At 40.0% G+C, this 23,231-nt stretch overlaps 1 protein-coding gene across 6 annotated transcripts in view; it reads left to right on the plus strand.

Moving 5' to 3' along the window:
- Nucleotides 1-23,231, plus strand: part of FRYL (FRY like transcription coactivator) — a 248,106-nt gene that overhangs the window by 34,518 nt on the left and 190,357 nt on the right. For all 6 annotated transcript variants that reach the window (XM_037034140.1, XM_037034141.1, XM_037034139.1 and 3 more), the window contains exon 2: nt 4,149-4,318. The gene's annotated coding sequence lies outside the window, so the exon portion shown is untranslated. The remainder of the gene's footprint in view (nt 1-4,148; nt 4,319-23,231) is intronic.

Raw genomic sequence — 23,231 nt, forward strand, 5'->3', positions numbered from 1 at the left:
GGTGACATATCGTTGTTTGTGGTATTATTTTCTTAGAATCCTTTGTATTTCTTTGGTGTCAGTTGTTACTTCTTCACTTTTATTTCTGGTTTTATTTATTTTGGTTATATTTTTTTCTTGATGAGTCTGTTTAAAGGTTTGTCAATATCGTTTATCTTTTTAAAAAACCGGGTCTAGGTTTCACTGATCTTTTGTATTGTTTTTTAGACTGTTTTGTTTATTTCTGCTCTGATCTTATTTCTTTCATTCTCACTTTTGGCTTTGTTTGTTGTTCTTTTTTACGATAAGTTTCTTTAGGTGTGAAGTTACATTGTTTAGTTGATTTTTCTTGTTTCTGGAGATAGGCCTGTAATGCTATGAATTTCCCTTTTAAGACTGCTTTTGCTATGTCCAATAGATTTCAAAAGATTCAGAGAACTTAAGAACACAGGAGGAGAAACTTGAGCAGCCTTGGATTGAATTGAAGAGTTTACATCGGGCATCCTCTTTGAGCTTAAGGACTGAGGGTATCCGTAGAGAGGAAGGGACTTGATAGGAAGGGACTGCATTGCGTCTGGGAATTTGAAGGGTAGAAAAGTTTCAGCCTCCTTAAGAGGGAACTCACTAGGGTCAACCATCACTTAATTTAGAGTGTGAGATAGAATAACAGTAATTAACAGTAATGTACTTATGTTAGTCTTTTATACAAATAACTTATATAAGGTTGAGTCTGTCTCTTATGCAATATCATTTGTATAATCCAGCAGTAGTTGGGATGGATAGACAGAAAATTTGATTAAAATGAGGAATCATAGGAAGCAGACATACTTTAAATATTATATAATTTATAAGTATATAAGTGGTTATATATCATCAGACTTCTGCTGTGTAGCTGAGGCCTTCTCTTTAGGTTATTTTAAAAGTGACTTGCGTGTTTCAAATTGGGAAACAAGTTTCAGTGACAAAGAATTTTCTTCTTTGTGTTCATATTTTTGACATAATTTCTAACTAAATCACATAATTATAGTAAACACAACTGGCATAAACAGATTTTGGAAAAAATAAAATGTACTCTTGGTAAGTATGCAATTCAGTTGTTGGGAGAAAAATGCAATGGTGTATCAGAGAGAACTCCCCCTCCCCCCAAAGGAAATTGAAACTTGGAAGTTGTGGCTTATTCAGTTTTGGGTTGGCAAGAGTCTGGTTTTATGTTGAATCCAATGATATATTTTCCATTGTATAGTATTTTACACTGTGATGAGGAATAATATGTGAGATATTGGTTAGTGGTGAAGAAGTTATAGCACTATACACACACGTATATATTAATATAACGTGCAAATTTAAAGCATCACAAATTTAAAGTGTACTATTTGAGGCTTTTGCATATTTATAGAATTCTGCAACCATTACATTACCACGATTGAATTGAGAACATGTTTATCATCCTCCAAAGAAACCGTGTACTCGTTAGCAGTCACTCCCCATCACCTCTTCCCTGATCGCAGGCGACCACTAATCTGTTTTCTCTCTTTATGGAGTTGTCTGTTCTGGACATTTTGTATGAATAGAATCATGTAATACGTGGCTTTTTATGATGGCTTGTTTCATTCAGCAAAGTGTTAAATTTGTCTATGTTGTAGCATGTAAGTGTCATCACTTCATTACTTTTTATGGAAAAATATTCCATTGCAGGGATATATCACATTTTATGTATTCATTCATTAGCTGGTGACATTTGTGTTGTTTCTGCCTTTTGGCTATTACAGATAGTGATACTATGAACATTTTTTTTCATATTTATTTATTTTTAGAGGGGAAGGGAAAGGAGAAAGAGTGGGAGAGAAACATCAATGTGTGGTTGCCTCTCATGTGTCCCCTACTGGGGACCTGGCCTGAAACCCAGGTATGTATCCTGACCGGGAATCAAACCGGCGACCCTTTGCTTCACATTTGCGCACATGTTTTTTGCATGGCCGTATGCTTTTGTTTCTCTTGGTATGTACCCGAGAGTGGAATTGCTGGGTGATGTTTAACTTTTGAAGAACTGCCAGATTTTCCAAAGTGGCTGTACCATTCTATATTCCCACCAGCAGTGTGTGAGGGTTCAGAAAGTGATACACTTGTCAACACTTACTATCTCTCTTTTTGATTATAGCTATGCAGATATATATATTTTAAGTGATTTTACTTTTCTGACTATTACAGTAACAAATGCCCTTTATAGATATTTTGGAAAATACAGAGAAACATAAAAGAGAAAAATCACTTATTTTCAATCACTGTTTAGAAATAATACTTAGTGGATTTTTTCCCCATGTTTTAATGTAATTTAAAAAATATGGCCGAAATTACATATGATTTTGAGTCTAGCCTTTGTTTTAGTTAACAGCATTTCCCCACATTATTTTGAAATTGTATTTTAATAGCATCCTATTAAAGAATGCTTTAATAGGATGGTTCTCTTTTCTTTTGTGGTCTTATTCTTGTAATTTAGTTTTTCAATTTACAGTTGATTCAGAAGAGTCTGGGGAGAAAGTAGGAATAAATATTTGTGCTTAATATAACCGTGTTTAACTAGAAATTCTAAGTTTAAGTAGAATGTGGTCTAATGAGTAAATCATAATTTAGTTAACTATTTTCATTTTTGGACATTTACCTTTCTTACCATTTTTAAAATAAATAATATATAAAATTTGTATATAAAATTCTGTGTATTTTGAGTTCACAGAAGTGTAACTACTGGGTCAATAGCCATGAATATTTTAAAGATTCTTTTTACCTTTTGACAAATTGCTTTTCATGATGGTTGTCAAATTTACGTTTCTTTTAGCAATGTACATTTTTGTCTTTTTAATTGTACCCTCCCTAGCAATGAGTAAGTGGAAAACAGTTGAGTTTTAGAGTCACTGGAGCAGGAATTTTTCAGTTTTGTTCTCTGACGTATGTGGTGCTGGTAGAAAGTAGGCATATTAGGCATGTAGTATATGTTGAATTGCTTCCAGTAGGAAAGAGAAGTTTTTTTCTGAGGGACAAGAAAATAATTGCCTTTTGATTGTCCAGGAAAGTAGCCTTGTTTTACTGGTCATATCACAGCTTATGTTTTTATGAAAAAGGAATGAAAGTAAAAATCAACCATATTTGGGGAAATTGTCTTCAATTTAATTTTGTTTGAACATTTACATGTTTCAGAAGTCAGAGTGACACACTGAGAAGTCTTAACGCCTACCCTCCCTGCTTCCTTGTGGTTCTTTATAGCTAACCAGTTTTACTGTTTCTTAGTACTGTACAGTGCTTTCAGAATAAATATTAACAAAAAAGAGTAGTGTGATTCCCCCCCACTTTAAAACATAGAATGTAACATTCTCTCTCTCTATATATATATAATGTATACATTTAAATATATATATATACACTTATAGAATGATGTGTGTGTGTGTGTATGTACCTTATTATTCTGGTGATCTTGTCATAGAAGAAAACAAAGTACTTTCTCATTCATTTTTGCAGTTTCATGATATCCTTATGGTTGTATCGTAGGTGACATTAGGGATGCTTGTGGGTTTTTTTTGGTGTTTCACTGTTACAAACAATCCCACGATAATCTTGCTGTAAACTTTGTTTTGTGAGTGTGCGGTTAAAATGTATCCATAGTAGAGCGTCCCAGAAGGATTGTTAAGTCAAAGGAGAAGTGCGTTCTTCATTTTGTAGATACTGCCGCTGCGGCCAGCACTGGAGAGTGCTTACGTCTTGGGATGCTTTTTGAACGATAGGTCGTTCTGGGGTCATTGCGCAAGGCCCATAGTGCGGATGGCTCTAGGTCCTGTGGAAGCGCCCTTCGGCCGATGGCCCTGTGGGGGCAAGAAACAGGGTTAGGTGTTTAGAGGGTGATGAAATGCCTCATGTACTTGAGAAAGATGTTATGGACCGTGAAAAAGAAATTTAAATTAGAACCTCCAAAAGATGCATTTTTATTTTCTTGTTTTCTCCAGATAGATTCTTTCCCTATATGGTTGAGATTTTTTTTAATAAGTGAATTCTTCTTGGCCAAAGTCTCCATTGCAAAAACAAATTTTAATACTATATTATATGAAACTGCTAAAATGTAACAAGTTTTGTTCTAAACATTTCTGTTACTAATCACCCACCAATTTTTTGTTCTCTTCCAGCCTTCACCGTTCCATATTCTGCTCTGTACATGGTGAACCACAGCTGTGTTGCCCTGGTGTGCGCACTTGCGTGCCTACAAAGTACCAGATTGAAAAAGCTTCTAGATGGATCCTTCCCAAATTTGGTGTCTTTTCTACAAACTCTGTGCCTCAAAAACCCTTTCTAAGTGGTAAGGATATGTACTTAAAATAATAGAAATTTGTAAAACAATTTATGGATTGTCTTCTATTTTATACCTTCTCTTTTTACATGTGAGTAATACTTGCACTTTTTTTTGCTAATTGAAAAAAATCACACCTTAAGAAAGTAACATTTTGAAGGCTTCAGAACCTCATTTCCATATTATGTTCTGGGTCCAGTATAATATATGTTATAAAGAATAACTATAAAAATACACGAAGAACTTTATGTGCTTGTGCTTTATGTGCTCTGTCATCCTTTAGTGTAAGGCTGAGGTAGTACTTACCATTTCCTATCTAGTTAGGTATTTGAATACATTGGGTCAAGAACATCCTCTTCCTAGCCATGGTAAATTATGCAGACATTCATGGAGATGATAAAAGAGGTGTGTAGTGCCCACTCTTCTTTTTATAGCATGGCACTGTGTGTGCCTTTCCGTATTCTAACAAAGACACCAGTTAGCCAACATGTTTTTGAACATCTCTGAGATTTACTCAGAACACGTTTGGGGGAGGTGGCACAGAGGAGTAAAATTGAGCAGAACAAATTGCTGAAATTGGAGAACTCTAAAATACAGTTACTGAAGCTCATTCTGAGTGCTAATCAACAAATATTTACCAAATGCCTGCTGATTATGAATGAGAATATATATGGACATTTAGCATTTTAAGGGAGTAAGTCACCAAATGGAAGACATGGTATTAGGTGCGGACTCAAGGCAGGGAGGTTGAGGAAGGTATGGCGTGCATTTTAGCTCTTATTCTGATTGTTAATTGCATTGTGTTCTTGAGTACCAGTTAATTAGCCTTGGTAGACCTTGGTTTTCTTTTTTTTTAAATATTTTATTTATTTATCTTTTTAGAGGGGAAGGGAAGGAGAGAGGAAAGAAACATCAATGTATGGTTGCTTCTCGTGCATCCCCTGCAGGGAACTGGCCCCTGCCGGAAACTAGCCTGCAACCCAAGCATGTGCCCTGACTGGGAATTGAACCGCGATCATCTGGTTCACAGGCCCGCGCTCAATCCACTGAGCTACACCAGCCAGGGCTTTTTTTTTTTTTGGTTTTCTTATCTATAAAATGAATGAAGTAAATGATTTATAAGGCCCTTTGGTGTTTTCATACACCTAACACTTTATGACTAATGAACAAGTTGCTAGGTTTTTGATTTTTTTGAAGATAACTTTTCTTTCCTAATGTATCTTACAGAGATATTTTTAGACTGTTTTTCTTAAATTGTGGGTTTAGAATAAGATCTTCACTATCAGAACAGTTTTTTTTAAGAAAAATTATATTTTATTGATTATGCTATTACAGTTGTCCTGACTTTTCTACCTTTGCCCCCTCCACCCGGTATCCTCCACCACTCCCACAGGCAATCCGCATACCATTGTTCATGTCCATGGGTCATAAGTTATTTGGCTCCTCCATTTCTTATACCATACTTTACATCCTCATGGCTATTCAGTAAGTACCTACTTGTACTTCTTAATCCTCTCACCTCTTCACCCATTCTCTCCCTACCCTCTCCCATCTAGCAAACTTTTGGTAACTACTTTTCTCCTGATCGTAAGAGTCTCTATCTTTAATCTTTGGCCTTTTAATAATGCTGTGTCTTGGAGTGGGTCTCTTTGCAGCTGTCTTGTTTGAGCCTCTCTGTGCTTCCCGGACTTGCATGTCTAATTCCTTCACCAAATTAGGGAAGTTTCCTTTCACTATTTTTTCAGATAAATTTCCAATTTCTTGCTCTCTCTGTTCTTCTTCTGGCACCCCTATGATGTGGATGTTGGACATCTTGAAGTTGTCCCGCTGCTGCTTATAATATCCTGATTTTTTTGTATTCTTTTTTCTTCTTGTTGTTCTAATGGGTTGTTTTTTGCTTCCTATGTTCCAAATCATTGATTTGATTCTTGGCTTCATCCACTCTACTGTTGTTTCCCTGTAAATTGTTCTTTATTTCAATTGGTGTATCCTTTGTTTCTGACTGGATCTTGTTTATGCTGCTGAGGGTCTTCACTAAGTTCCTTGAGCATGCTTATAACCAGTGTTTTGAACTCTGCATCTGATAGAGTGCTTATCTCCATTTCATTTAGCTCTTTGTCTGAAGTTTTGACCTGTTCTTTCCTTTGGGCCATGATTCTTTGTCTCCTCATTTTGGCAGCCTTCCTGTGTTTGTTTTTGTGTATTAGGCAGAGCTGCTTTGATTCCATGTCTTGGTAGTGTGGCCCAATGTAGTAGGATTCCTGTAGGGTCCAGTGGCACAGCCTCCTCTATCAGCTAAACTGGGTACTCGGGGTTCACCCTTTGTATGGGCTGAGTACACCCTCCTCTTGTAGTTGAGCCTTGGTTGCTGTTGGTAGATCAATGGGAGGGATTTACCCAGGCCAGTTAGTTGCAAGGATTGTCTGTGACCACTTGAGCACCAGCCTCCACTGTCTGTGGAGGATCAGCTGTGCAGTGGCAGGGTGGTGGTGCTCTGGAGTGTCTGTAGCTGTCCACTGGGTGTGTGGTCCCTTGGGTTTCCTGGGGTGGTGCAGGCCAAGGTCAGCTCCCAGCTGTGTTTTGCCTGGGGCTATTCTGCCTCAGCTGTAAAGCCATCTGAAATGACTGCTGTTTTTGCTGGGTTTGGAGATTCCCAGGTGAAGCCAAGTTTTGACCCTAATCTGGCAGCTGCTAGGGCTCACTGAAACCAGCTATTGCTTGTTTGATAAGATTCAGGAGACAAGATCAGCCATTCTTTCCTAATGTATCTTACAGAGATACATTGGAGAAGAAGCTTGGCTGGGCCTATAAATTGGGTGGGGTAGAGCCTCTGTGGATCCATCTCCAAGGTAGGTCACACCGTTGATAGCCAGATTGATGGAGTCTGAGATATGGCACTAGCCTACTAACTCTGTGGGTGGAGGGCTCAGCAAAGGGCCAGTGGCCAGTGCTTGCCCTGATGCCAGACACTTCAGTCTCTCCCTGTGTTCCATTGGTGCCCTTCAAGCTGCCACCCTGGTGCTCAGAGGGAGTGAGTCTGAGTAGGTGAGTCCATGTGTGGATTTCAGTCCACGTGTGGATCTCCCAAGAGGAACTGCTTAAGACTGCAGCAGCCTTGAGCACCCACTCAATCCCCGCTGGTTTTCAGAGCCAGAAATTGTGGGGCCTTACCTTCCTGGCACTGGAATCCTGAACTGAAGGGCCCGGTGTGGGTCTGGGACCCCTCGCTCCTGAGATATCCCTCCTGAATTTTTGTCTACCATGTGTGTGTGAGGGACCAGCCTGTTTTGCATCTGCACCTCACCTACCATTCTGGATGGATGTGGTTTCTTTATTTCCGTAGTTGTCAGACTTCCATTCACCTCAATTTCTGACATTCCTGAGCGATGGTTGTTCTATATTTTAATTGTAATTTTGATGTGGTTGTGTGAAGAGGCGAATCACGTCTGCCTACATCGCCATCTTGACTGGAAGCCCAGACATTTTTCAATTAACTGTTTTCTTTTGAAGTTGACCTCTTTCTTTTATTCCTTTTCTCTCCACGTTCTTGTCCTTTTCTTCTATTGACCACTGGCATTTTTCTTCATTTAATTCAGATGTTCTTTCTCTGTCTCTTGCATCGTATTTGTGGCTCTCATCATGTTCCTCTGACCTGGCTAGCATCCATCATTTCATCTTATTAATTTCCCAGGATCACTGTGTCTTAGACAGTGGTTCCGGTGATTGGGCCGTTTTAAAACATACAGATAGCTTCTGGGATGAGCTCGGGAGAAGAGTGTGATTGTTTGATGGGTAGCTGAAACCGAGCAGTAGGCCAGCATTAGTTTACCAGGTCTGGAGCCTGACAGTTTGTGTGTGCTACCCACACCACACCCGTCAGCTCCTGCCCTAGAGCTCATCGGCACCTGGCGCACGTCCGTTTCTGAGGTCCGGGAGAGTTTCCTGCAGTGGTCATGACCCTCTATTATGTCACACTTTTTGAATCTGTTCTTTGTCTTTGTTATGACTTACAGTTTCCTGGCATTTTGCTGTTTTTCTGATTGTTGGTTATTTCGTAGCCTCCCTAGCCTCCCACTCACTCAAACCCCACGGTCGCCCTTGCAGCAGCAGCCGACATTCTCTTGCCTTTTTAACATCCAGAGGCACCTGTTCTACCAACTCTCAAATTTAAGTTACTTTGCCATCTACATTTTTAAAAAAAATCTTCACGCAAGGGTATGTTTATTGATTTTAGTGAAAGGGGGGGAGAGAGGGAGGAATGGAGTAAAGGGGAGAGAGAAAGAGGAAAGCAGAGAGAGACTTTGATGGGAGAGAGAAACATTGATGAGTTGCCTCCTGTATGCTCCTTGACCAGGGATCGAACCTTCATCCTAGGTACATGCCCTGACTGTGAATTGAATCTGCAACCTTTTGATGTACAGAATGAAGCTCCGCCCATTTGAGCCACATGGCCAGGGCTGTACATCACCCCCCCCTCCCCCCGCCCCCAACCTCCCGAGTTCTTGCTGCTTGGTGTGGTTGAAAAAGGTCTCTCTAAAGTGGCTCTTTCCCGAGCTGGCTTCTTACCTTCCTTCAGAAGGCTGCACACCGTGTCACTGTCAAATTGCAGGTTGCCCTTTTGGGCAATCTAGCACATGTCCTGACAGTTTCTTCTTTCCACTTCAGATTTATTTTTTGTGTCTGAAGAAATCTTGTGCCTCATTTTAAATTTCTCTTATGGACCGTTTAAAACACACAAAAGTAAATGGATTTGTGTAATGAACTCTCTTGTATTAATCACTTAATTTCAATAATTTTCAAGTCATGGCCAAATTGTCTGTCTCCCACTCCTGTATTATTTTAAAGCAAATATTAGATACCAGATTATTTATTTGGATTTCAGTATGTGTTCTTAATGTACAAGACCTTCTTTTTGAAAAATATAACCACAGTACCATTATCATTCTTTAAAAAAGGCAACAGTTTTGCCCTGGCTGGCGTGGCTTGGTGGATTGAGTGTGGGCTTGTGAACCAGAGGGTCACTGGTTCGATTCCCAGTTGGGGCACATGCCTGGGTTGCGAGCTAGTTCCCAGCTGGGGATGCATGGGAGGTAGCCACACATTGATGTTTCTCTCCTTCTCTCCTAGTCTCCTTCTCTTCCCCTCTAAAGCTAAGTGGGTAAAAATCTTAAAAAAAAAAAAAAAAAAGGCAACAATTTCAATCAAATATCCAGTTGGTGCTAATCCTAAATCATGCATTTTTAAAGCAGACTGGATTAAATCAGGGTCTGGATAAGCCCTTCCTCCGTTGCAATTGGTTAATTTTTCTCTTAAGGTTTCTCCCTTACTCCCACCTTCCTTTTCTGTCCTTAAAATTTATTTATTGAACGTACTGGGTTTTTGTCCTGTAGATGTAGATGCTTCTGATTACACTTCTGTGGAGTGATTAAACATACTCATCTATCCTTTGTATTTCTTGTTGATCGGTAGTTGGGTCTAGAGGCATACCCAGTTTCAGGTTTGATTTCTTTTGGCTTGTCTATGTTTTCAAGTGTCTGTCTGGTGCAGACAGCGTTTGCTGGCCTGTGATTAGTTGCTATTTGTGCACAGTGTTTTAGACGAGAGGTTGGCAAACATTCTCTGTAAGGGAGCCAGTAGTGTATATTTTAGACTCTGTGGGCCATCTGGTCTCCTCTGCAGCAACTACTAAACTTGACCATTGTAATGGGAAAGTAGCCACAGACAAAATGTAAACGAATGGGCATGGCTATGTTCCAGCATAGCTTTATTAACAAAAACAGGTGATGGACTGTCTGCTTTCGGTCTATTAAATCATTAGGGCTTGCAAGATAGTGATATTTTAATACTATAACTTTGCTGTTCATGTATTTGGTGGGATGCTCTATTTAGAAACTGCTCCTCATGTATTGTTTGTTATCTAGTAGTACAGTTTGTGCAGTCATGCACCACCGGACTGTGTTTCAGTTAACAAGGGACCACATATGACAGTGTCCTGGGAGATTACAATGGAGGTGAAAATTTCTATTGCCTCGTGATGGTGTAGCTATCATGATATCACAGTGCAGTGCATTCCTCACGGGTTTGTAGTGGTGCAGGTATAAATGAACCTGTGCTGCCTGCTGTATGACAGTGTAGCAGATTAGATTATGCACAGGACATGATACTTGATAATGATAACAAGTGACTGGTTACTTGTTTATGAATGATTAACTGGTTTTTGTATTCACCAAACTATACTTTTTAATCATTATTTTAGAGTGTACACTTTCTACTTATAAAAAAATTTGCTGTAGAACAGTGTGCCATTATGCTAGCAGCAGCCCCATCCATCTTGCGTTTATCGCATTTCTTGATTGTTTCCCTTTCTCTTGCACTTGATTTGATCTTGATTTGTAGCATCCCTGGTTTGCTACAGTAACGTGCTGTGTAGACTTGTGGCCTGGGAGCAATAGACTGTACTCTAGAGCCTAGGTCTGTAGGATTTGTGTATCCAGAGTTTGTGTATCCAGTTATTCCTTTGTGGATATTGCTTTCTACCTTTTTTTGTCTATTGTGAGTAGCACTGCTATGAACAGTGATGTTTTGCATTCTGTCCTTAAAAGCAAGTGTCTAAATATCGTCCATACTCAAGAGCAGGTGATTACCTAGGGGTGTGAATACCAGGGGGTGGGCTCCTCTCAGAGGCTGCCTCCTACTCTGATTAAGTTAGTCTTAGTCATTTTTCTCTGTATAATTATTCACCAACTGAATATGCATTTAAATATATTTATTTTACTTTTGATATTTAGTAACTGTTCTAAATGCAATTTTGTTTTATAATTATGTATAATTGTTTCATAGTATCAAAGTCAAATCCACAAATCAAGGTTTAGTCAAAGGAGTCTAACTTCTGTTTTCTCTACCCTGTTCACTTCTTCTCCTTCTAAGTAATTACATTGTTAAAGCTTCTGTTTATTTTTTCATTATGTTATTTTTTTAATGTAAGTACACTATATATTCATATTCTTCCTCTTACATAAATGATAAAATAATATATACCTTGCTTTTTGCTTTTTTAAACTTAAATATAATATATATCGTGGAGATCACTCTAGTAAATTACTCATTACTTATTCCTTTACATAATATCCCATTGGATGAATAAATAAAACATATTTTATTTAACCAGTTCTCAATTGATGGACATTTGGGTTGCTTCTAATTTTTGTAAATAGCAATGTAGTAAATAGCCTTGTACATGCAAATGTCTTTTTATGTTTGCCATTATATATTTGGGACAGATTCCTAAATGTGGCATTGAAGGGTCAAAGTGGAAATGAGTATGCAGTTTTACTAGATATTGCCACATTTATCCTCATAAGAATTACATTTCTGTGTTCTATCAGGAAAGCATGAGAATACCTATTTTTCTATATTTAACCTCATCAACAGAACATGTCAAACTTGCTTTTTTTTTGCCAAATGGAATTTCATTGTGTTGTTAATTTCCATCTCTCACTATGAGTGTTTGAATATCTTTTTTTAACTTAAAAAATTTCTTTTTTATTGACATTTTAGAACCATTTAAGCCAACAGACGAGTCAGCAGTGAATTATTTTAGATAGTATATTCTGTTCACCTTGAGGTACACTTTGGGCTGAATATCTTTTTATATGGTTAAGAGGCATTTGCATTTTTTTGTTTCCTGCCCATTTCTTTAGCTCCATTTTTTCTAGGTTTGTTGTTATTTTCTATTTCATATGCTCTTCACATATAAGGAATGTCAATCTTTTGTCTGTTTTTTTCCTGCCAGTTAAATAGAGGTATTCTGTAATCTGCCTTTAGCTTGCTTTATTTTGCTTCTCATCCTTTTCCAATGTGACGTTTATTCTTCTGCTCAGTGATCCTTTGTATTTGATGATGTCACACCTGCAGCTCAGACCTGTTCCACTCCTTCTTCATCCTCAGTGTGCCCTGGGCACGGTCTGACTTTAGCACAAACCTGATCTTCCTGTGTTCCCTTTATCAGGTGATGGCAGTACCATTATCCCAGTTGAGAATTTGAAGGGACCTTTTGTGGTTTATTTATTAATTCAGCAAGCATTTGTTGAGTACCTACCAGATACCAGGTCTTGGGCTGGGCACTAGGTAACACATAGTCATAATCCCAGCTCTCAGGGAATAAATAATCAGATGGGAGAAAAGGTGTTAATCAAATATGTACACAAACTTCTATCTAAATGTGTGGTATTGCAAGAGAGAGTTGAAGAGTTGGGACATGAGACTAGATTGGAGAGATTAGGGGGTACCTTCTTTGAGAAAGTGACATTTATACTGAGATTTGAAGGTCTGTTACGGTTTACCTGGTGGAAAAAACCAGGGTACCAGTTTCCAGATATTGGAGACAGTGGGGAAGGGTCCTGAGGCAGGAAAGGAGTTGAACTGCTAGGAAATGAAAAGACCAGTTTGGCTGGCGTGGAGCGAGAAGGGTGGAGGGCCTTGAGAGATGATTTGATTTGCTTGGTAGTCTGGTCGCTGGGGCTGTGCCGGGGTGATGTATTGGAGAGGGTGCTCATGCAAGTTGGTTAGGAGGCTGGTTAAGAGGCTGTAGTTGTAGTTGTGAAAAGCAGTGGTGCCTCAGTGGTTCCGTTGTGAAATTCTTTCAGTTCTGCTGCAGTGCTTTGTTCATTCCTTCTGTATTTTTATTTACCTAGTTCAGATAGTTAACACTTGACCACTCTGATAGGTTTTTACAAATCAGTCCCACTCTGTTAGTCTCTATTCCCAATCTGATCCACTCCAGAAGATACCTTTTAGTAAACACAGGTCTGTTCATATCACTTCCTTTCTCAAAGGCTAATGATGGCTAACTTTGTGTATCAACTTGAATGGGCTACAGGATTCCTAGAGAGCCAGTAAAACATTATATCTCCAGGTATATCTATGAGGGTTTTTGCAGAAGAGATTGACATTTGAATGCGTAGACTAAGAAGAGCAGCCCTCACCACTGTGGGGGGGCGGGCCATCATCCAGTGCCTTGAAGAGCCGAATCGAACCAAAAGGCAGAGGAAGGTCAAATTTGCTTTCCCTCCTTGAGTTGAGATTTCCACCTTCTCTGTCCTAAGACGTTTGAGCTAGTTTTTGAGCTAGTTTCAGGCCTTTGGACTCTGGGACTTACACCAGCAGAACTCCCCCAGCACCCCCCCCCCCCAACACACACACACACTTGGTCTCAGGCTGAGAGTGAAACCATTGGCTCTCCTGGTTCTGCAGCTTGCGGTGTATCGTGGACTTCTCACAGTTCCCACGATAAATCTCCCCTGTCACGTCTATATATATCCTGTTTCTCTGTGGTCTCTGAACCCTGACTAATACACTCCCTCCCTCACTGTGGGAAAAATGAAAGCCCCCCTGAAACTGAAGTCTTTAGCAGTATTTTTAAGCTATAAATTCCTTCGAGCAACCAGACTTGATACTTCTCTACCTCTTTCCTTGAGCCCGTCTTCGTCTTATGTTATGACATCTTTGCCTCCAGAACCCTGTCTCCCCTCTTTTTTCTAAAGGCTGTGCTCAATCCTGGCTCTTTCCCTAACCTGTCTGAATTCCCCTCAGGCAGGTTGACTTTTAACCCACATACCCTATTTTTTGTTGATATGTCCAGCCTTAAGAGGCATCCGAGTCTGTCTTGTTCTAGAAATATTCATGTATTTGGTTTTCATTTTTGTAACTGAGAACTCGATAGATATTTGTGGAATTGTATGAAATTAGGAGTATTCCATGTGGTAGATTACTTGCTGAAATCTCTTAAGAAAGAGACAAGTCTGAAATCCAGTTTTACAAAAGCCTGGTACCTTTTGTAAAAAGGTACCTTTTGAACCTTTGAAATGGACCTCATTTAGAGGCGGGAATCTTACTTGCCTTTTGAAGCAGTCTTTATAGTTCACTGAACACCAAAGACTACTTATATTCTCTACAGTAGTTTGACAGAAAAATCTGTTTATATGGCAATATCAAAGAGTTCTTACTACTTCCAGGATAGTAATGGCACATTTAGAGCATCAAACATTTGATGTTTGTGGGGGTGGAGAATGGCCAAATTCATCGTGCATAGGCAGCATATGTAAATGCACCTCCGTTTCTGCCTGAGATATCCTGTGGACTAATTGTCCGCTTGGCTAACTTGTTATGAGTTACCTTGCTGGGCTAATTGTGGTCTGCGTGTGGACAAAGATTATTATACTTGACTCTCATATGCGTATTTGTGTATCAGGGCCAGCTAGTGTGTATGTGTGTGAAGAGGATACTGTAATTATTTGCAAGGCCTACACACTTGCAAACTTTATGTACTCCATCTTACTTTATTTTTAACAGGTTTTCCTGTTCTCCTCTCTTCTTCCCCCTTTTCCTCTCTTCTTCCCCCTTTCCCTCTCTCTCCCCTTCTTCTTACAAATGAAGTTAAATCAGTTTGTCTAAGTTAATAGAGCTTGATATTGTGTAGCTGTGCTACCTACATTATGCTGCCTTCTCACGTGAGGTCATTTCTCCGAAATTATAATGAAATGGGATTATACAGATTTGGTTTACATGTGATTTTTTTCGGATATTAATCTAACTTACAGTCTTTTGGGGTTACCTCGTGGATTAAATAATTATTTTTGTCTTCTAATACATATTGATGCAATGAAAGGGTTGAGAGATTATAATAATTTTGGTTCCATGTGGAATAGGTTCCATTTAGTTTTGTCATTGGAAATGCAGGAGAGACTAAACTAAACCACAGGTGGCAAACACAAGGCCTGAGGGCGGAATCCGGCCCTCCACCTTGTTTTATACGGCCAGCACCTTGTTTCTACCCAGCCGAGCTCTCGCTTAATTGCTATGGAGTAGTTACATTTACACAGTCCTAACATTACATTCAGCCCTTTGAAGGCAACTGTGAGGCTGATGTGGCCCCTGGTGAAAACGAGTTTGACACCGCTGTGCCTATTTATAAAAGTAAATTTCTCAATCAGTTTTCAAATTTTTGATGTTTTAGCAATATTAAATTAATTTGAAGTATTTGGGTTATATTATTGGATTGGTCAAAAAGTTTGTTTAGTTTTTTCTGTACGATGGCTCTAGTAGTGTTTAATTGCCTTTAACTTCATTGAAAACAATTTTGTTAGATTGTATTGTGACAGCTGTCATATCAGCATTTAAAAAAACTTATCAGAATTGGTGAATTTTTGTGCAGCCATTTCACTATTAAAGATGGGAGAAGACAGTTTCAGCATATTATGCTTTATTATTTCAGGAAAGGTAAAAATGCAATAAACAAAAAGATCTGTGCAGTGTACAGAGAAAGTGCTGTGACTGAATGAATGTGTCAGAAGTGGTTTGCAAAGTTTCTGGTACTACTGACATTTTGGCCAAATAATTCTTTGCTGTGGGGCTGTCTTACGCATTGGAAGATGTTTAGCAGCTCCCCTGGCCTCTACCCACTAGAAGCCAATAGCAGAGAATAGCCAACATACTCAAAATATCCAAACAATGAAAAAAAAAGAAAAATGTGTCTTTTATTTTATGGAGAAAACTAAATGTACTTTTTGGCCAGCCCAGTATTTTAAAGTTAAAAATGTCTTGGTGGAAATTTTACATGAGTTTGCTTAGATTAAATTAGGACATTAAGTTTAGTTTCTGAAATATGATTTTTAAAAAAATTCTTTGAAACATTAACTAGGGCAAGTGCATATAGGTAAGAATCGAATATCATTTGGTACTGTGGTCTTCAATCAAACTACATTTAGTTTGGAGTAATGAAAGTTTTATTTGTAAAACTGAGAATGTATAAAACAAAAAATGTTTCATGTGACTTACGGTTTGACAGGTTTATGAAAGCCTTAAAAGATGAAATTGTCACGAGTGCAGCACTGCATTCCACATGGGATTTATGTAACTAGCAGGGATGGTGAAGAAACCTGATGAAGTGGGAGAAACGACACAATTCCTCACTTTGTTCTGTCCATGTCTTATTTCCTCTTGTTTTAAATCCTACATGAGTATATTGTACCTTCAAGTATAATTAGGACATTAACTCAGAAGCCCTATATGTTAAGTTGACAAGTCTTTTTTGTGTTGTTTTGTAATAACTCTATTTGCACCATATTGGAACTTTTTTTAAAATTTTTATTTTTATTTAATTCTTGTTCAAGTATAGTTTTCTGTCTTATATTCCCAGCCCTGCCCGCCCCCGCCAGTCTCCCCACCTCCCTTCCATTTCCGCCCCCCACCTTAGTTATTGTCCATGTGTCCTTTATACTTGTTCATGTGAGTCCATCCCCTTTTCCCCTGTGATTCTCTCCCCTCTCCCCTCTGGACCCTGTCAGCCTGTTCCGTATTTGAGTGTCATTGGTCATATTTGCTTGCTTGTTTGTTTTGTTGTTTAGATTCCTGTTAACAGTCATATCATATGGTATTTGTCTTTTACCACCTGGCTTATTCCGCTCAGCATAATGCTTTCCAGTTCCATCCATGATGTTGCAAAGGGTAGGAGTTCCTTCTTCCTTTCTGCAGCATAGAATTCCATTGTGTAAATGTACCATAGCTTTTTGATCCAGTCATTGACCAATGGGCATCTAGGTTGCTTCCAACTCTTGGCTATCGTAACTTGTGCTGCTTATTGGAACTTTCATCAACACTTTTTCTTCAGGACAGTTTAGGGAACGGTCCTGGAACAGGGCGGGTCACACCACACTACAGATTCCTTGAGGTCACAGCCCTGGTCTTACTCATTGTTTGTGTCCTTCATCACCTAGGTTAATATGCATTTGGGCTCAGTGAAGGTAGTAGAATTATGTCCATTTTTATTTATTATACTGTACCCAGTATTAGATTTTTGAAAAGTTGAATTTTTTTCTTCTTTATTCTGATAAATCTTCCAGTTAGTATTCACATTTAGCCTTACTATAATTTGAATGTGTGCTAAACTTCTTCAGGGGAAGAGGCGCAAAACCATCGATTGGTTAGTTGGTCCAGAGATAACACTGAGAGGGTATCTTTCAAAAGAAATAAAGGAAAAAAGGCACTCAGGGACACAGGAGAAAAAGGGTGATTTAGATGGAGTGGAGAGAAGTTTCGTTTTAAACTAGTTATAGCAGTTGTAACTCTTATTCTTGTCAGGTTTTCCCAATAATGTAGAAACTGCTGACGTAGTGTGTTGCAGCTGATTGTATTGTCACTGTGTTTAAACTGAGCGTCCACCTGGGAAACAGGTTAAAGATTACTTTAACTATTCTGGCTGAAACAGGAATGCCATTTTTTAAAAAAAATTATTTATTTATCTTTAGAGGGAAAGGGAAGGAGAGAAGGAGAGAAATATCAATGTATGGTTGCCTCTCATGAGTCCCCTGCTGGGAACCAGCCTGCAACCCAGGCATGTGCCCTGACTGGGAATTGAACCGCAATCGTGTGGTTCGCAGGCCCGCGCTCAATCTACTGAGCTACACCAGCCAGGGCAGAATGCCATTTTTAAAATAAAGTTGCTCTTGGACTTTTAAATTAATGGCCAGATGTTAATGGAGCATATTTGAATTTAGTTTTACAATAAGCATCTCTGTGATTTGTTGGCCATGATATGATTTTTCCTTTCCCTGCCTAATTTTTACTTTTGATAAGGCAAATTTATTCTTCATGAGGTGCTGAGATAAATTGTGTTAGTTATGTTTAATTATCCTTATTTGAGAGGTCTCGAGCTTTAGTTCTGATGTTCAGAATTAATATAAAAACATATTGAAAACGTAATTGCATTTTAATTTGAGAACTTTATTTCATAAAACTTCATATAACCACTTATTCCTTTAAAATATAAAAGAATCCAGATGTGCAGTATTTCTGTGCTCATTTACTAGCTTCGTCAGTTTCCACAGCTGCAACATTGAACATTTATAGGAATCACGGGTTTGTTTGGGTTAAAATGAAGTTAATGTGTGTAAAGCACCTAACCTAGTTTCTCACACATAGTATACTATCAGCAATAAGTGATGGCTATTATTACTGGGTGCTTAATTTGGCATTCTAGGGTGCCATTTTTAGGGTGCCATTCTGCATTCTTCCCTCCATTAGTGATTTATTTAGCCTGTCTTTGCCACTGTGAAGAATAAAGGCGGGGCTTTTTGGCTTTGGTGTGCAAGTCCTTTTTGAGTTACTAAATGCCCTGGAATGGGATGGAATAGGCTTTGTGGCATGTTATATATGGTCTTCACTAGTGACCATACTGATTTGGAATGTTGTTTTGTTGCTAACTTCGAAGTATGTTCTTTTCTGTACAAAGGATGTTGATCTGAATGAGTTGCTTATTACCCTTCATAATGTTAGAATGTGAAGAACTGTCAATCGGCGTAAACCTTACCAGACATCCTACTTCCTTTCATAAACATGGGGAGGAGGCAGTGCCAAGATAACCATGGCTGGGGTGAAGCCTGGTGCTGTTACATAACTCAAGAAAGAGGGTATGTGATGGCGCCTACCTTTGGAGCCTGTCACGTTGGGACGTTATGGCTCAGAGGGCCAACTGAGAAGCATTCATGTGTATTAAGCCATGTTACTTAAACTCTTTTAATCAACAGTGCACCAGCTCCTCAGAGAGAGGCAAACATCTATTGGTGTAGTCGTAGATTGTTGCCCCGGTTAGACTCTGGCAACAGAGGCTGTAAGAACCACTTCTGTGGCGAAATCTTTTCTGTCCCCTCCTCCTTTTAAATCGATGACTGTCACTCTTGTTCCTGATGATAGCTTGAGCATGTTTAGGCAACTTCTCTCAAAGCACCTAAAAGGTGTTGCTGCATGTGTCTCTCTTCTAGCTGACCTATAAACTCCTGGATGGTGGCAGATGGTGACCCCGTGTAAGGGTCAATTTAGCACAGATTCTGGGAGTTCAGCACTGACCCTCAGCCACTATTAAGTGCATGTCCCCCATGGCTTGAGACTTCACAATATTAACTGGCCCAATTGCTGTATACATTGTTGGACATTATCTCGTAACAATTCTTCAATGAATGGCCTCTAGAGAGGCTAATCCCTTCCTGTATCCTGTACCACCCCCATCATTCCCATTCTTATTTTTTCCTCTGCTAATGCAGGTTCTCCATTTCCTTTCTTTCTTCAAGGAACAATTCAAGTTCTCCTCAACAATAGGGCCCATTTAAGCAAGGTGTCCCTCACTTGATGACCTCTGGCCGTAGCTACCCTTACTGGGGACCCCCCACCCCCACCCCAGCTCTCCATCTCTCTGTACAGTGAGCATCCAGCAGCTCTGTCATCTTGGGCAGAAAACTTGCCCTATAACTCTGGTCTTTAGTAGTTGGGCTAGTGGCCTGTTGACCTGCCTTTCATGTTCCTGGTCCCCTGGTCCCTTAGGAGGCCTCATAGGGAGAGGGAGTGGCTGCCCCTTGAAGGGAAAGGAAGGTCCTGGATAACCGTCCCTGAGGCTCTCTTGGAAGTTAATAATGAAGAAAAGATGGTTCCCAAACATTTAGTGAGTCTCAAGATTAGTGTCCTCTTGTGGAGTTTCCTTTAAAATCACCATTTTCCCAATTGGTTCAGTGTCGGATTCACTTCCTTCTAAATATATTTCACCCTTCTGGGAAGAAGATATGTGGGCATCATGGGTTTCAATGAAATCTCATCCTAACAGGTTGATACTGTCCTATAGCATCCCCTAGTTGAGAGGCAACAGGTTCTGAGTTAAAAACAGACATTTATTAGTTATCCCTGTCATTTGTGCAGAAGCTTTGCTCTGAGGGAGGAGGAGGAGGAGGCAGCTCGGTCAGATGTGGTTAAGAACAGATGAAGTAGACCCAGTATCATCTACAAGGGCCTCAGTAGCTTCCCCTTTTATGCTAATCTCAATTGCTCCTAAACTATTAGTGAGGAGAAGGGGAAACACCCTCTCATAGTCCGGGGAGCTTGCTTCTGTTTCTTTTCACTTTCTGTATCCCATTTCAGTTTTCTGTAACTCTGATTAAGCCAGGGCCATTTTTTTTAAAAACAATAAAAACAGACTTCTCTACAGTAGTTTCCTAGCAAGACGCTGTTTAGTAATTCTGTTGTTTCCCTCTCAGACAGCAGTAGGTATTATATTGTATATTCATTGGAATAGGTCAGAACTGCTAGGATCACATGTTCAAACAGTTAAACTAAATTCCTTTGTGAACCCATCTGGGTGTTGGAGAGGTTTGGGGAAATCTTTGGGTAGATTTCTTATCCTGTTCTAGTCCAAGGAATGTTTACGATACCGTTTTGCCCTCTGCCTGAGACTGGTCTTCCTGGTTTTCTATTTTGAGTGTAATTTACCTGTGCTTTTTCTAGGAGCTTCTACTAGAAATTCCAATCAAGATAAGGTTCCCATTCATTCAGTTTAATTTTAGAGCTGCCTTTTTCTAATTTTGCATGTAAAATTGATTTGGGCATCAAAAGAGCTATATTTGGGCCATCTTAGGTTGATACCACTTCTACTTAAATCTTCCCATTTCTGTAAGTACTTGCAAGTAAAGGCTTCAGTTGTCTATCTGTCTGTCTAGTATTAGTGGGTGCTGGGGTCTGGGTGTTTCCGGCCTTGGACACACGATTTCCCATGTTGATTTCAGTTTTATTTTGAGATCTGTAGAGTCCGAATAATTTTCTAGGGATATTGTGTAGTGGGTTGAAGTCTGCTGTGTAGTCTGCTCTTGTCTAACTGCCTACCACATTAGGATAGGCTGCTTGTGGATTGGGCTCCAAGGGGCTATCACCACCTGAGTCCTCTCAAACCCTCTCATGTGTCTTGGTTTCTCTCCCTGGCTGTCTGATACATCTGTGAGGACTTGGAGCCCTGGGTAAGTAACCTTTCTGTGTGCATCCCCAGACGAGTCAGTTATGTAATTACAGTTGAGCTGGAATTCCCTTTGGGACTTCTGCACATCACGAGGGATACCTTGGACGCCTCCACAGAGATTCTTAGTTGCCTGAGAATACCCGAGGTTTGATTTGGAGGTCGGAAGTGCCCCTTACCTTCTGAGCCGAATGAGTTCAGGCTCTCATTTATCTGGCAAAAGGTTTTGTTCCTACTCTCAGCAATTCCAGGTGAAAAGCCTAACTTATAAACTAGCCACCCCATTTTCCCCTCCCCGTCCTTAGTTATCTTGACCATTATCTTTGGCCTAGGTTCTCTCAACCCTTAACCTTTACCCTCCACCTTGAGGATTTCAAAAGAACAGCCCAGAGAAAGTCAGTGTCTTACCTTAAAACAGGTGAAAGAGGGAGGTTTGGAGTTCCAAGGAAAAGTCACCCAAATCCATACCTGATGCAAAGCGAGGAGCCTGTGGGGCACAATGGGCCTCTGATGGTACCTGGCATGGGTCCAGGCCTGCATGATGGTCTTGGGTGGGCTTCTCCGGAATCCTGCCACACTATGGCATGATAAGGCAGTTGGAGTCATGGTGAGAGAATCTGCGCCACAGCACCCTAATGTTGGCATGAGAACAGCACCAGGTGTTAGACTGTTGGAGTCAGAACAGACCTTGGCTCAGCAACTTCGGTACTTGAGTTCTGGCTAAGAAAGAATTCAGCGCCAAGACGCAAACCATAAAAGAAAGTTTATTTTGAAAATCACAGAGTTAGAAGTGAGCTGTAGAAGAGATAGGCTCAGGAAACAAGGCAAAAGAACTGGCCCTTAGAGCCTAGGAGAGTGACGGGTAAAGGAAACATGCAGGGGCGGTGTGGTGGGGGAGCAGGAAAAGCCTGGGCAAGCTCCAAAGAGGGAGAGAGCGCTGGGTCCTTTGTCCTGAGGGCTTTTAAGAGTAGAGATTTTAGGGGAGTTCCCAGGGGAGGATCTCAATAGACTATTCATCAGCTTTCCAGGTGCATCCATTCAGGGTTGTGGTCACCAGTGATTGGCTGGCACCACAGCAGGGGCTCATTAGTCTGTGCGGCTGGTCCTCATGTCAGCCATGGCCTTGCTTGTCTGGTTTTCCTGCTTTTCTGGGCCTGGAGCTGAAACAGAACTGAGCCCTAGATGTTACCCCTAGGGGTTAGTGCTTAGGGGATTGGTTGTACAAGGGCCTGCACGAAAGTTGAGTGAGGCCATTGGTCAGCCCCTCGTTCATCCTCTAAGGGGGTCTCCCACATGACCAGCGACATGCCAGGGGACGAAAGGTCAGGGGAGGGTCCTGACTTCAGAACAGCGATATGAAAGGTCAGGGGTCCTAAACCGCATACCGCATACCCAGGTTTATGCCAGGGGAGGAAAGGTCACCTTGGGGGAGAAGTCCTTGTGCTCCTAGTCTGCCCCTTGCTATGCACCCAAGGGCTTTCCCACCCTGGTGACCTGTATTTGGCCCATTGGCGTTGTCTGCTCTTGTCTAACTGCCTACCACATTAGGATTGACTTTATTGTGCTTATTTACAAACGGTTTTATTGTGACTTAAAATTAGAAGTCTTTTTTGCAGACTCCCGACTATGCACTTCAATTAAACCATATTAGTTTATTGACAGTTAATGTATACAGGAAAAAACTTCAGTGTCATTGAGATTTTCTTTTGGAGAAAACTCCCTTCTAAGACAAAAGCAGAGACTTTTTGAGCTTAGGAACTGCTGGACTTCAGAGTACTGTGAATCATGATTGAGTTATGGCAGTTTTCTAGTTTTCATCCTCCACTCTTGTTTTTCTTCTGTGCTGGGCCTATGTGTTTCTATGTCCTTGCTCCTTGATAATAATATCATTAAGCAGGCACACTAAAAAAGGTTAGCAATTTAATTTGATTCTGAATTTTAGAATAATTTTACTGTGCATTGTTTTTATACCTTTTACAAAGTAAGGAGGGTAGTATTTGTTTTATATTATATACATGTTATATACACACATACATATATAAAAAATGTTAACATTTTTATACCTGTGAATTTGCAAACAATATACAACAGCATTGA

The sequence above is a fragment of the Sturnira hondurensis genome, unplaced genomic scaffold (assembly GCF_014824575.4).
Source record: "Sturnira hondurensis isolate 20B ecotype Veracruz unplaced genomic scaffold, ASM1482457v3 Scaffold0022017, whole genome shotgun sequence".
Taxonomy (NCBI): Eukaryota; Metazoa; Chordata; class Mammalia; order Chiroptera; family Phyllostomidae; genus Sturnira; species Sturnira hondurensis.